The 12,288-nt window shown below is 44.0% G+C and overlaps 1 protein-coding gene across 17 annotated transcripts in view; it reads left to right on the top strand.

Annotated features, from left to right (window-relative positions):
- ZMIZ1 (zinc finger MIZ-type containing 1) overlaps positions 1 to 12,288 on the top strand; it is a 366,767-nt gene that overhangs the window by 273,715 nt on the left and 80,764 nt on the right. Inside the window, exon 1 of one of the 17 annotated variants that reach the window (XM_028729173.2) lies at positions 738 to 887. The exons of 14 other annotated variants lie outside the window; for them this stretch is intronic. The gene's annotated coding sequence lies outside the window, so the exon portion shown is untranslated. Of the gene's footprint in view, positions 1 to 737; positions 888 to 1,322; positions 1,437 to 1,491; positions 1,617 to 12,288 lie in introns of those variants that run through there. 2 more of the 17 variants (XM_028729175.2, XM_028729176.2) reach the window with 2 other exon arrangements.

The following is a 12,288-nucleotide window of genomic DNA, read 5'->3' as shown; positions in this document are numbered from 1 at the left end:
CGTGTGTGAACGTGGGCCAAATAATTAGACTGCAGTTGCTTCTCACATGTAGTTTGTGCTGAGCTTTGAGCACATAAAGGTTTGCATAAATACTGGATGTTCCCCAGGGAGTAACCTGCTGGATGTGAGGAAGACAGCCAAACGAAAGCTCGGCTCCAAATCCATCCACCTCAACCTTCTTTTCAGGTGTACTAGCTGACGAAATGGCAACAACCCTCTTTGTTTTGTCCTTTCAAACAGTGATTCATGCCAGAATTACGCCAATATGAATTTCTGGTACAGGTGGCGTGTGTCCACTTCCTCCCCTTCCTTTTTGTGGGCTGATTGCCTTCACGCAGGAAGCCACCAACGTCGCTGCTGTCTCCTAAAAAGCAGAACCTTCCTCCTCTGGACGCTTAATTAGCTTGACTAGTTTGATGGATTTAGTCAACAGTATTTCTAAATAGGGGATGCGGGGAGACCCTGCACACCAGCTCTTTCCCAAACAGAAGCCCTTTTTTTGACCAGCCGCCCTTAATGGCTTGCTAGACACACTCAAACAAGTGTTGCTTCTGATTAATTGATCGAGGGGGGTAATTTTAGCCTTTTGGCAGCGTTCCAGAGAGCAACCCTTTGTCCTAATATTCCTAGCACCACCCCTCCTTGCAAGTTTGAAATGTGAGATGCCTGGATTTCCCCCCACCCCACCCCACCCCACTCCCTCTCCCGTTCTCTTTCTCTCTCCCTTCTGGCAAAGTGGCTGTGTCTGCTTGTGTGTATCTCTGTGTGAGTGTGTGAGTGTGCGTGCGTGCGCACGTAAGTGATAGATGGGTATAATGGGAGAGCAAAGGGATGGACCACTAGAGACAGCAAAAGGAAACCATCAATACCAGTAACATGCAGTTGAGGTGAGAATTTTCCTAGTGTTTGATTCCCCCCCCCTCCTCTCCTTTATTTCTCTCCCCCTCCTCATCTCTTTCCAGTCCTTTCAAGCGGCGTTGGGGAGGGGGAGAGAGAGAAGGGTGTTTTTCTTTTTTTGTTAATGGAGCCTCCTTTCATATTTGCAAGCGCTGCACACAGACGCCCGCCCGCCCACCCTCTCCCAGCAATGTCATGCGGACGCCACTGCGTGCCCCCTCGCTTGTTTCAGGTCTGTCCGCGTAGATGTGTGAAGTTCTAAAGCTGAACCTGATTCTCCCTTTATTGTCTCTGGAGGGTTGTCGCTGGCAGCACAAATAGCCTGTTGGCAAGTACGGCATGAGCCCATTAGCAAGGCTCCATCTGTGATTGGTTTTGCCTGGAAACCGGGAGACAAGCGATGAATAATTGATGTGTGTTGTGCAGGAGCTGGACAGGCAAAGAAAAAGAGCGAGAGCGCAGGATGCCCTCGGAGAGGGGGGAGAGAGAGAGCAGACTCGAAAAATAGCTACTGGCTGCCTTGCGCTGCTGAGATTAAGGTAGCCCTGGCTTTCTTTGTTCTGCAACTACATGCTTTCTTTCTGCCTAGAAGTGTTTTCAGATAGATGTGGCCTTCCCCCCCACCCCACCCTCCTTGCAACAGAAGAGAGGGAGAAACACCTCCCCCCTCGAGGTTGGGGAGTGGAGGACGCCAGTTTCGACTGAAATAGAACTTGTGGGTAAGTTGGCACCTGCGGGGGGTGTGCATGTGTGTTGTGTGTGAGTGTGGGCTCACTCCAGCTTCTCTGACGAGGTGTGTGTGTGCAAGAGAGAGAGAGAGAGCATGTCTCTGGGTGCGTGCTTGCGCGTGCGTGAGGCAGAGAGAGAGAGAGAGCAAGAGAGAGAGCATTGTGGGTAGAAGTGTGTTGTCAGATGGCAAAAGCAGCACAAGGGGATGAAAGACAGGACTCCACCTGCAAACTAGGGCATGTTTTTATACAGCTTCTGTTCAGATTGCATTCCCATTTTTCATGAAACGGTCTATCTGGGTTTTGGGGTGTGAGTGCGGTTGGGATATGTGTGTGTGGTTTGCGGTTGTTTTGCGGTTGTTGGTCCCCCCCCCCCCCATTAGTGTGTTTTTTTGTCTGAGGATGGTTTTATTTTAAAGGGAGAAATCCTGCCCTGTGCAGCCAGGTATTTGACAAGATGTTGATACTTTAATTTATTTAGCTAGTAACCATGGTGAACAGAGTGCATGCAAGGCTACAGTGGCCTTTCTCTTCAACCTCAGCATGTCTGGGCTGCCCAAAATTACTAGATTACTAAATACCAAGCAGCTGGGATATTAGGCAGCACTGTTGTGCTTCAACTCTTTCAAGATCATTGCCATCATTTTGAAAATTAATTGCTTTGCATCAGGCTTTTGGCAAACATGCCTCCGTCAACAATCTTTCAAGGATGCTTCTTAGTTTCAGCTGGGAAGGTATCTAAAAGTTGAGTGTAGTTTGTACTGTTGACATTTAATGAATATATTTAAAGGCTATTAAGCAAGCCTAAAATCTGCAGTCACTGGAAGAACTGAGATACTAGAATTCCACATGCTTGTTCCAAGGGACGTGTTTTGTTTTAGTTTTGAGTATTGAATGAATTGGGGGGGGGGAGTGTGATTGCTCACAACTGGCTAGAGAAATCAGTCCTTAATAGGACCCGAAATCTGGCACTGCAGAGTTTCAGTTTTAGCTTAGCAAGCAGCAAAATAAGGGCTGCAGCATGTTAAGGAAAGCTGTGCCAATGTTTTGGTTTGTGCACCTGAGTGACGTCACCGTTTAACTGAGATGGAGTTTCAGCACTGGCAGCCTCCATCCATTTGCTGAGTGAAGTAGGTGTGCTTTGCAATAAACAGCTTGATTGGCGGGTTTCTGTGGCAGGATAGAGCATTGTTTTTTCCTATTGCTTGGGGCCTGATTCTTAGAAGGGGTGGGATTCATTCCAGCGTTCTCGTGCAGGTCATGCAATTAGCAGCAACTGATGCGTAGCTGAACTAAGGCCAGTTGGGGCCTGATCCAAAAACTCTCGCCTTTTAATGGCCGTTAGCAAAGTCTTGTCATCCCAGAGTGGCTTTAACTGAACTTTCGATGTAATAAATTAATGGGAGCTATCATGGTCTTAACAGGTGTCAGGCTGAAGAATCATATAAATGTGGCATTTACTGAGTACAAGAAATATTTTACAAAATAGTGTGAGGGGGAAACAGTCTTTCAAATGATCTTAATCAGTTATCAAGGTACTATTAAGAACTTTGTTATCTCTCCCACCCCCTGGGAGGAGGGAGGTTCTCCCCACTAAACATGCCCTTTTTTGTGATGGAACGAGAGTCAGGTTGAGGATACAGGGGCCAAGTAGACCTTCTTGGCTTCAGGCTCTGATATCAGTCTCACTACTACATTCAGGGTCATGAAGTATCAACACACACACATACACACCCCAGCAATATAATACAATTACTGTATTCGGGAAGGTTTTGTTTTATTTTGATTGCTACCATTTCAGCCTTCCTCTGTAGCATGAACTGGGCTTGTTGTCTGGAAGCACCTGCGTTCCTTTAATTTTGTAAGTACTTCCTTCAGGAGGCATCCTTGTTTATGCCACAGATGAGGCAGAGCAAGTTGTAAAAGGGATTTTTGTTTAGCGTAGGTGTGGAAGGTTTTGCTGCAAGGGGAAAGGGTTGGACTGGACATCCTTTAGGTCTGTGAGGCAAAGCTTTGAAACTTTGTGTACATCACAGCAAAAGGTCTATTGATAGGATGGATGGGTCATGGGTGTGTGAAGGCAGGAAGCTTTCAGGTGCAGTGCATCTGTATGAACTCTGCTTACAAAAGTACATCGAACCTCTCTCACACACAAACAGTCATACCTCGGGTTGAAGTAGCTTCAGGATGAATATTTTCGGGTTGCGCTCCACAGCAAGCCGGAAGTAACGGAGTGTGTTACTTCTGGGTTTCGCCACTCATGCATGCGTGGAAGTGGCGAAACACGGCACACACAGATGCGCAGTCGCAGTTCACTTCAGGATGCGAACAGGGCTCCAGAACAGATCCCGTTCGCATCCAGAGGTACCACTGTATACTACAGAGGCTGAGCCACCCAGCCTTCAAAGGGGAGGGCCAAATTTGCCCTTGCCAGAAAAAGTGCTTCCCAAAAGTACATTAATTTACTTTTCCCCATAGGAATGAATCTTAGGCAATTGCTCATTTAGTAGGAAGCAAAGATCACCTTTTCTTGCCCTGTTGATCCCAGCTATTGAGAACCCTTGTTAATCCTCATGCATAGCCTCACCCTGGGAACTTCCTGAAAGTGTGAGCTAGCCATCCACATGTTTTTGCTCTATTGCATTTTTTAAAAATGATGACTATATTTGCATATATTCATTTTCCCATTCAGATCTGATCATTATTTCAGTTTATCATATTATAGTTCATCTTCGGCTCCTCAGAGCTGTTTTACTTTATACATTTTTGAAATAAAATGTATGACAGCTCACAGAATTATTCAGACATCTTGGTAAGAGTCCTGGGTGCAGGCATGCCCCTTACTAAAGGTGTGGAGAGAGTAATATCTGATCCAGGCTGTAGTGTATCATTTTCTTGATGGTACGAGCAAAAAATTCCCTCACTCTTTACTGGGATGAACTGGGGGAAGGGATGAAGCTGTGATCAAATAAATGTGGTACAGTCTGGATTAGATTTTATGCTATTGCTGCAGTGGGGAGGCAGCAGGAGCCATCTTAGGATTTACTCCCCCCCCCCAGTAAGAAACCAATGAAAGGCTCACCTTAATTTACTTTCACATGGTGCAGCTTTCCCCCCCCCAAATGTTTCCACATAGCAAGGTCAGTAATAATCATGTCCTAGAGCAGGGGTGTCAAACTCAAATTCATCGGGGGCCGCATCAGCAGTTTGGTCACCCTCAAAGGGCCGGTTGTATCTGTAGGACTATGTGTCCACTCTTTGTTATCATAAATTATTGTCACTGCATTCAATTATTACTGTTTTTTTGTAATAATGTAAGTAATAACTAGCTCTGAAAGCAGAAACGTAGGTTTCCTGAATGCATGTAAAGTGGAGGTTTCCTGTGTAGAACGGCTGGCGCCGCTAGAGGGCAGACGTTATCTGGCTTGTAGGCTGCCGCGCATGCGCTGAAGAGGCGGCTTTCTTGTGTCAAAAAAAAAAAAGTGAGAATAAAAGGTGAAGGCTGGCGGCGGCTACACGGGCCACATGATGAGGTCTGGCGGGCCGGATTCGGCCCGCGGACCTTGTGTTTGACACCCGTGTCCTAGAGGATGAGGGCATTTGACAGGGGTGTTCTCCATGTATCAAACTGTCAGATATTTCAGCTTCTCTTAAGCACTTTTTATTAGAATTGTAGTGTTGGAAGGAATCCTGAAGATCATCTAGTCCAACTCCCTGCAATGCAGGAATATTCAGATGTCGCATATGGGGATCAAACCTGTAATCTTGACAGTGTCAGCACCATGATCAAACAGTTCTGAAGCTAGGAGCATGGCCTGAGAAAGGAAAGGTTTTTCCAGACAAGCAGCAGATTTGGGCATCTGCAAAAATCTAGTATCTCTTTTTCAAACTAAGAACTAGACCAGCAGTGGTTCCTTGGATGCCTTCCTGCTCCCTCGTGCTCTATTTTTATATTTGAAGTAAAATAGATATTACAAGAACACCATGAGTCTTGACTACTATCTCATCACGGGGGAGACATCCGTGCCTCTTCCCAAGCCTCTCTGCTTCTTAGCCTCCCTCTGCTGCTGCTTCAATGTCTCTCTGCCACAGACTCTCCCTGTTCCCTGAGCCCTGCTACCTTTTCACCTCCTCCTCCTCCCAGTCTTCTTCCCCTTCTGACTACTCACCGTAGTCCCACCACCACTCCCTGGACTCTGAGCCCATTTCCCTTGGGGGTTCACCAGCTGGTTCCTCCCACCATTCCTCTGCATCCAACCAGTCCCTGACACCTACAGGCAGTCCTTACATTTTGCAGCCAGGGACATGAATTGCAATTCACATTACTGCATTAGAATGAATCGTTGTAGGTCAAGCCAAGAATACCATCACCATTTTGAATGTTTTACTGAAAAGCTATCTTATCTACACACACACACACACACACACACACACACACACACACACACACAGTTAGATGTTGAACCTTCATAAAAACTATCTCTCTTTTGCTTCCTTTTACCTCAAAGGCTAATGCTATTTCACACATTCCACAATGGCAAACTCAGATTTCCCCCCTACCGTATTGTCACTTTGACAGGGAGATACTGTCAGTCGCAGTTCTCTGCTCAGTGTACCTATATGATGCACATGTCTTTGCAACACTTGTCTGTCACATTGCATTTTGGGTACGCACACCCAAAACTTTATACTCGTAAAATTTAAAAAGTTATCTGTGAAATCGTCCTAAACTGATAGGCATGTTAGCATCATTGTTAGCGCTTCATGCACCTGATGAAGTGGAAGGTAACCTAGGAAAACTGATGCCATGATAAAATTGCTGGTCTTTAAGATGCAACAACACTCTTTGTAAGTTTCACTGTCACCTTTTCTTTTACCTTGATTGTGACTTCCTGCAGGAATATTTCCCATACTGGGACAGCTGTCCAACATAATGCTATTGTTCCAAATTCTATAGGAGCATATCCTTGGAAACATTTTCACCCCACTGGAATTTTAAAATTTGATTCCCTCCCTCAAAAAAAAAATAAAAAAATTATAGCAGCAAGCATTTTACCTTTGCACTTCTCCTGTACTTTAGCAGTTCTTTAGAGTACCACAGAGAGCAATTTAAGGATTTTCCCAGCTCTTCCAACAGGAGACCTGCAAAAGAGCTTATAAACGCAAAAGGTATCCATCAGTCAGTTTTCAGGGTCCTTCAGAGGCTACTGAGAATGTAACACTTGTGTCTTAAGATACTTACATATGTCTTTATCCAAACAAAGATGCAAATTTTACAGAACTCTGTGAAAACCACCTGGCTGATACGCATCTTCCATGGGAAAAGTGGTGCATTGCACTATCCTCCTATATACAGTTTACACACAATTTTTAGATCTTATAAAATAAACAATGGGAATTCCTGATGGTCAGGAAAGTCAGGGACAGCCACACATTTCAGCTATCACATTTTTTTTTGGGGTGTACACCTAAATGTGTAATGCCTAAGAAGGTGGAGCATGAATGCAGCAAATGTATGTCTGCAGACTTTTGCGTACCTCGGAGAGCTCAGAGCCAGTGTGGTGTAGTGGTTAAGAGCGATAGACTCGTAATCTGGGGAAGAAGAAGAAGAAGAGTTTGGATTTGATATCCCGCTTTATCACTACCGGAAGGAGTCTCAAAGCAGCTAACATTCGGAGCCGGGTTCGCATCTCCGCTCCTCTACATGCAGCTGCTGGGTGACCTTGGGCTAGTCACACTTCTTTGAAGTCTCTCAGCCCCACTCACCTCACAGAGTGTTTGTTGTGGGGGAGGAAGGGAAAGGAGAATGTTAGCCACTTTGAGACTCCTTCGGGTAGTGATAAAGTGGGATATCAAATCCAAACTCTTCTCAGATGGCCCATGGCTCCCTATCAGGTGTGCACTCAGTGGTAAACATGGATATGTTGCAATGTGCCCCTTGGAAAAATGTGAATCCCATGGAGAGAGGGGCAGATTCAATGATAGTTCCGACAATAAACCATCCAGTAAGGAGAAGTGTGCGGATTTTGAGCCCCATCTGCTTTACAGACCACCTTCCTCCTAAAGGCGTGTAGGAGAAAAGGAACAGTGATTGTTTCATCTGCACCACCCTGTAGCCATGGTCTACAGGGCCTTTAGCTGAAGTTCTCCCTCTTCCTTAGCAAACTCCATGGATAGTTTTTATATCCAGCACCTTCCCCCATTCCTCCTCCATCCATTGCTAGGAGATCCCTGTGTCCTCCTTTCCTTGGTCAAAGCAGCGCAGCTGGTTTCCAGGTGCTGCATAGTAAGTTGCCGTAGGGGATTATTTGTGCACAATTGTGTAGAAAATCCCAGTTAAGGAAGACAACTTTGGTGACTAAAGCAATGATGGAGGCAAAACACTGTTGGGGATAAGATATTGTGCGGCTAGGAGAATGGCCACTAGAGATGTCATTTGTCCAGTATCTCTTGCTGCAGTAGAAAAATTGATTTCTTAGAGAAACAGATTAGAAATTAATCCATTTATTTGGATTCCAGGGACCACCTAAATAATGCTTGGTGGCTGTGAAATCCCTGTTATCCATGTGGTCCAAAGAGGGGGTGACTGCCTGGAGGATGATCACTGACACCTGGCCTCATGATCCTTGGACTGTGTTTCTCTTCCTCACTTCTAAACATAATAGTTCCATAGGTCACCCTGGAAAGGGCTTGAACAAGCCAACAGAGACCTGCCAAGATAGATAAATGTCTGAAGAAAGCTGGCCCGGTATCAAAAGTGTTGGAATTAGCTGAACAAGCCCCTGAGCCAGGAAATTCACATAACCTTAAGAGTTGGTTGGGCTCTCATGAAACGAAAGCGTTCTGCAATGATAAGAGGCACACAAACGTGCCATAAAATAACACAGTGATTACTGTTAAGTTGCGGCGAGGAGAGCACATCATTCATCATCCATATGAAAGCAGCCAGCTGGTCTGGCACACACCTAGGCTCTTTTGAGGACTAAATCCACTACTCTGTCTTTTCATAGTCTTAATTAAGGATGCAAGTTTGCCTTTTTGAATCAGGCTAAAGCCCATCTAACCCAATGTTCTCTTTCCAACAGCAGCCAGACAGATGCTGCTGGAATCTTGTAAGCAGGGCCTGGTGGTCGCGTTCTTCCCCAGCAGCTGGTGCTTAAGGCTGAATCAAACTTTATAGTGTCAGCTCAGGGCAAGAAGCTGCTTTGTTCTAATGAGGTCTCCCTGCGCATGATTATAGGAAGGTGCCTTGCACTTTTACTCTCCTAATGCCAATGTTGGTTTAGTTCTTCAACTGCATGCGAGGATCTCCACCTGTGGAACAGATGGTTGGTGCTTAAAGCAGAAGAGGGTTTTTTTAAAAAAAAAAACTTTGAGAAGCACTAATTAAAGTTAATAGGCCTCTTTCATATAGTTGACATCATAATTTTGTGGTACTTTTGGTTTAGAAATTGGCTCCATGAGATCATAGGGCAATATGGAGCATTAGTGAAAATCCCAAATGTATAATATCATTTGGCATAGCTTGCTGCTGAAGCTCAAAGTAAATGTGATTAGAGGCCAGTTATCTCGTCGCTTTCCTTCCACTGCCTTAGCTTAACACCTGTTAAATAGGTTGACAGAGAGGTGCCCCTTTCCAGACTAAAGGCAAGTTTGCACTCTTTGGACATATGTGAGGAAATCACGTGCATATATCAGCTACAGAAAGATGCATGTACAGTGTGACACTTTTTTGTGAGGCAGACACGCGTATTTTGGCTCTGATCATGGATTCCACCCTGCCCTCACCCATTACCCACAGTCCCCAGGTACTGAGCTTTCACGTTAAAAAGAGAGAGCCAACTTTTAGCATTCGTAAAACCTGAGATATGTTACAGAAAGTACAGTGGCTGTTCTCATTTTTGTGTGTGAGAAATTAGTCTTCTCTACTCTTTCCGTGTCTTACTTTGCCTCCTTCCCAAAAAATATGGTAGATGCCCATATCTCTGAAATTTCTGCAAACCTCTTTAAAAGAGATGACTTGAGAAAAATCCTAGATGGCACCTCTCCTGGTGGTAAAATTATAATGAATAATTGACCATTTGCTGTACTTCTGAGATTTTTCCTGCTGCCAGAAATGTCTTTCAAAGGGTCATTACCTGGATTTGCCACTGAGAGTATACTCAAATGGAAACTGTAACCCAGAATAGTAAAGTGTCACATTTAGACTTTACGTATTTTAGGTTTACACACAAAATATCATATGTGTAAACCTATGCAGCATGGCAAATTATGTTTGAGTCTGAGGAGAATATAAAAAGCAGTTTGTGATATGGCGCAAGTCTTAACACCAGGAATGGTGCTAATGTCCTAAGTGATGTCAAGTGCTTCCTAATTCATCAATTGGAATTTGGGTTCTTCTCTTTTAAGTTGCAGCTCTGATTGTGTTTCAGTAATACTGTTGTGCTTTCTGTTATCTGGCAGCTTAAGAAATTTCAATCTGTCTTCATAGCAGGGCATATCACCAGGACTTCCCGGAAGAGACTGCAATGATTTACTTATTCATGCAAACTCCACCGGTTTATGGAGTCTTGATATTGCTTGATCTGTCAGCAGAATTTGATTCTATTGATCATGGAACACTATTTGACTGCCTGGAGCACCCTGTCAGTCTCCAAGGCCCTGTTAATGGAGTTCACTTCTGATATTTTCCTGCTACCTCATTTTGCTGCTGTCAATAGTTCTATCTCTGATCCTTTCACTATACAAGATGATATGCTAGGATTGAGGGGTGGGCGGGCAGGAGAGATAACTTGAAGCCCTAGAGGAAATATCCAAACCACAATCTGAGGTTTATGACAAACTCCATATGTATCCCGACCCACACATCTGTAGGAAGAAGGTAATTTGCTCTTATCAGTAGGTATTTGCTCTCAAGTTTTGGGCAGCCTTTCAATTCTGAAGTCTAATAAAACAGGAATACTTGAGACTCTTCATTCCTTTTTGCCAGGAGCAAGGAAAAGAAGGCAGAGAAGGGCTGCTCTCTCCTGTATTTCAGACCACGTTTCATTACTCTTTAAGAGCATATATATTTCTGGTCAACTAACACATTCTGAACTCTGAGGCCCAGTCCAGATGTTTGGGTCTGCAACAGTATCATTTGCATACTGGAAGCTGAGACGAAGTATGAGAACATTGCATTCCTTGAACCATGCACACAACCTCTTGTGCAATCCAGTCAATTGCATGCATACATATACATGTGATTTACCACATCTTTGTGATCATTGCACCGCTTTTGGGTAAGAATAGGATCACACCTATCAAGCAAATCATGCAAATATACTAGCCCAATTTGCTGCTGTGGGCTCAGACATCTGGTCTTGAATAACGTAGGTGTGTATTATAGGCATGCCTGCCAAAGGCACAAATCCCTTTGCTTGAAAAGGAGGAGTGATTGTTTTGATCGGCATTGAGAATATTGCTATAGTAATTTTGAAGGATAAAAATTATCTTAAATACAGTGCAGTTTAGTCTTGAATATATCCAAGAAGGAAACTTTGAAATCTCCCCTGAAATTTGAAATGGTGCCTCTACTTCTGACTTTTCCTTTACACAACTTCTTTCTGCATTTCACCCCCCCCCCAAAAAAAAAAATCCTCTTTCAGGAATAAACAAATCCAAAGGTTATCTTTGGAGAAATGTCCAAACTATGCCGTCAAGCGTCTGACCATGTATGGAAATTTGCTGTTTCTATTTTAATCTGTTCTTCAGATGATGCTCAGTTGTGTTCAGACTGAACTCTTGAAAAATTAATAGTCTGCTGATTGGCCTGGTAACATAGGGATACAATGCAGCCAGTGTTAAGCACTGTCTCCTGTAGGAATCAGTGGGACTGAATGAGTTTTACCTTTGCCTGGATCGCAATTGAGGGCATTCACAGGCCATCTAATCACTTCCATTGTCAACACGGTGACACATTTTTCATACAGAAAGGTGAAGAATAGGACTCACTATGTGTCACCTGCAGCGCAATAAAGCATGGGTAAATTGCTCCATGCCACACAATTATTTGGGTTATCAGAAGAAGCAAGTAGCTTTGACTGAAATGTGTATATTTAAGTAGAGGGCTTCTTCGCACATTGCATTTTATATATTGTAAGGATGAACAGCCTATAGGGACAAATTGGCTGCATCATTGAGACAACTGGGTCCAGACATATGTATTATAAATACATTCACTCAGCTGTCTGGATCCTTTGTGACTCTCTGTTGAGTGCTTTTCAGTGGCCTTGCCCCACTGCCCTATTCAAAGAAACCCATATATTCTAGTAACAGTTGTTAAAAGCTTTCAGTGACTTGAAATGAAGATAAAAGGTTACACCATCTTAAAATCTTGATAAAAATGTCTACAGGCTATTGTGTTGCGGGTGTTAATTATGTGAAAATAAGGAATTGCTTTGGTGAATAAAGATTGGGTAGTGAAAGAAAGTTTACTTTCTGTATATTATGCTGCTTTATCATATAAAATTACTAAAGATTAGGGATGTCATTTCAGATTGTGTCGGAGAGGTTAAAGGTAAAGGGTAAAGGGACCCCTGACCATTAGGTCCAATCGTGGCCGACTCTGGGGTTGTGGCGCTCATCTCGCTTTATTGGCCGAGGGAGCTGGCGTACAGCTTCC

The sequence above is a fragment of the Podarcis muralis genome, chromosome 6, assembly GCF_964188315.1.
Source record: "Podarcis muralis chromosome 6, rPodMur119.hap1.1, whole genome shotgun sequence".
Lineage (NCBI taxonomy): Eukaryota > Metazoa > Chordata > Lepidosauria > Squamata > Lacertidae > Podarcis > Podarcis muralis.
The sequence above is the reverse complement of the archived record's forward strand: the minus strand, read 5'-3'. Positions and strand labels throughout refer to the sequence as shown.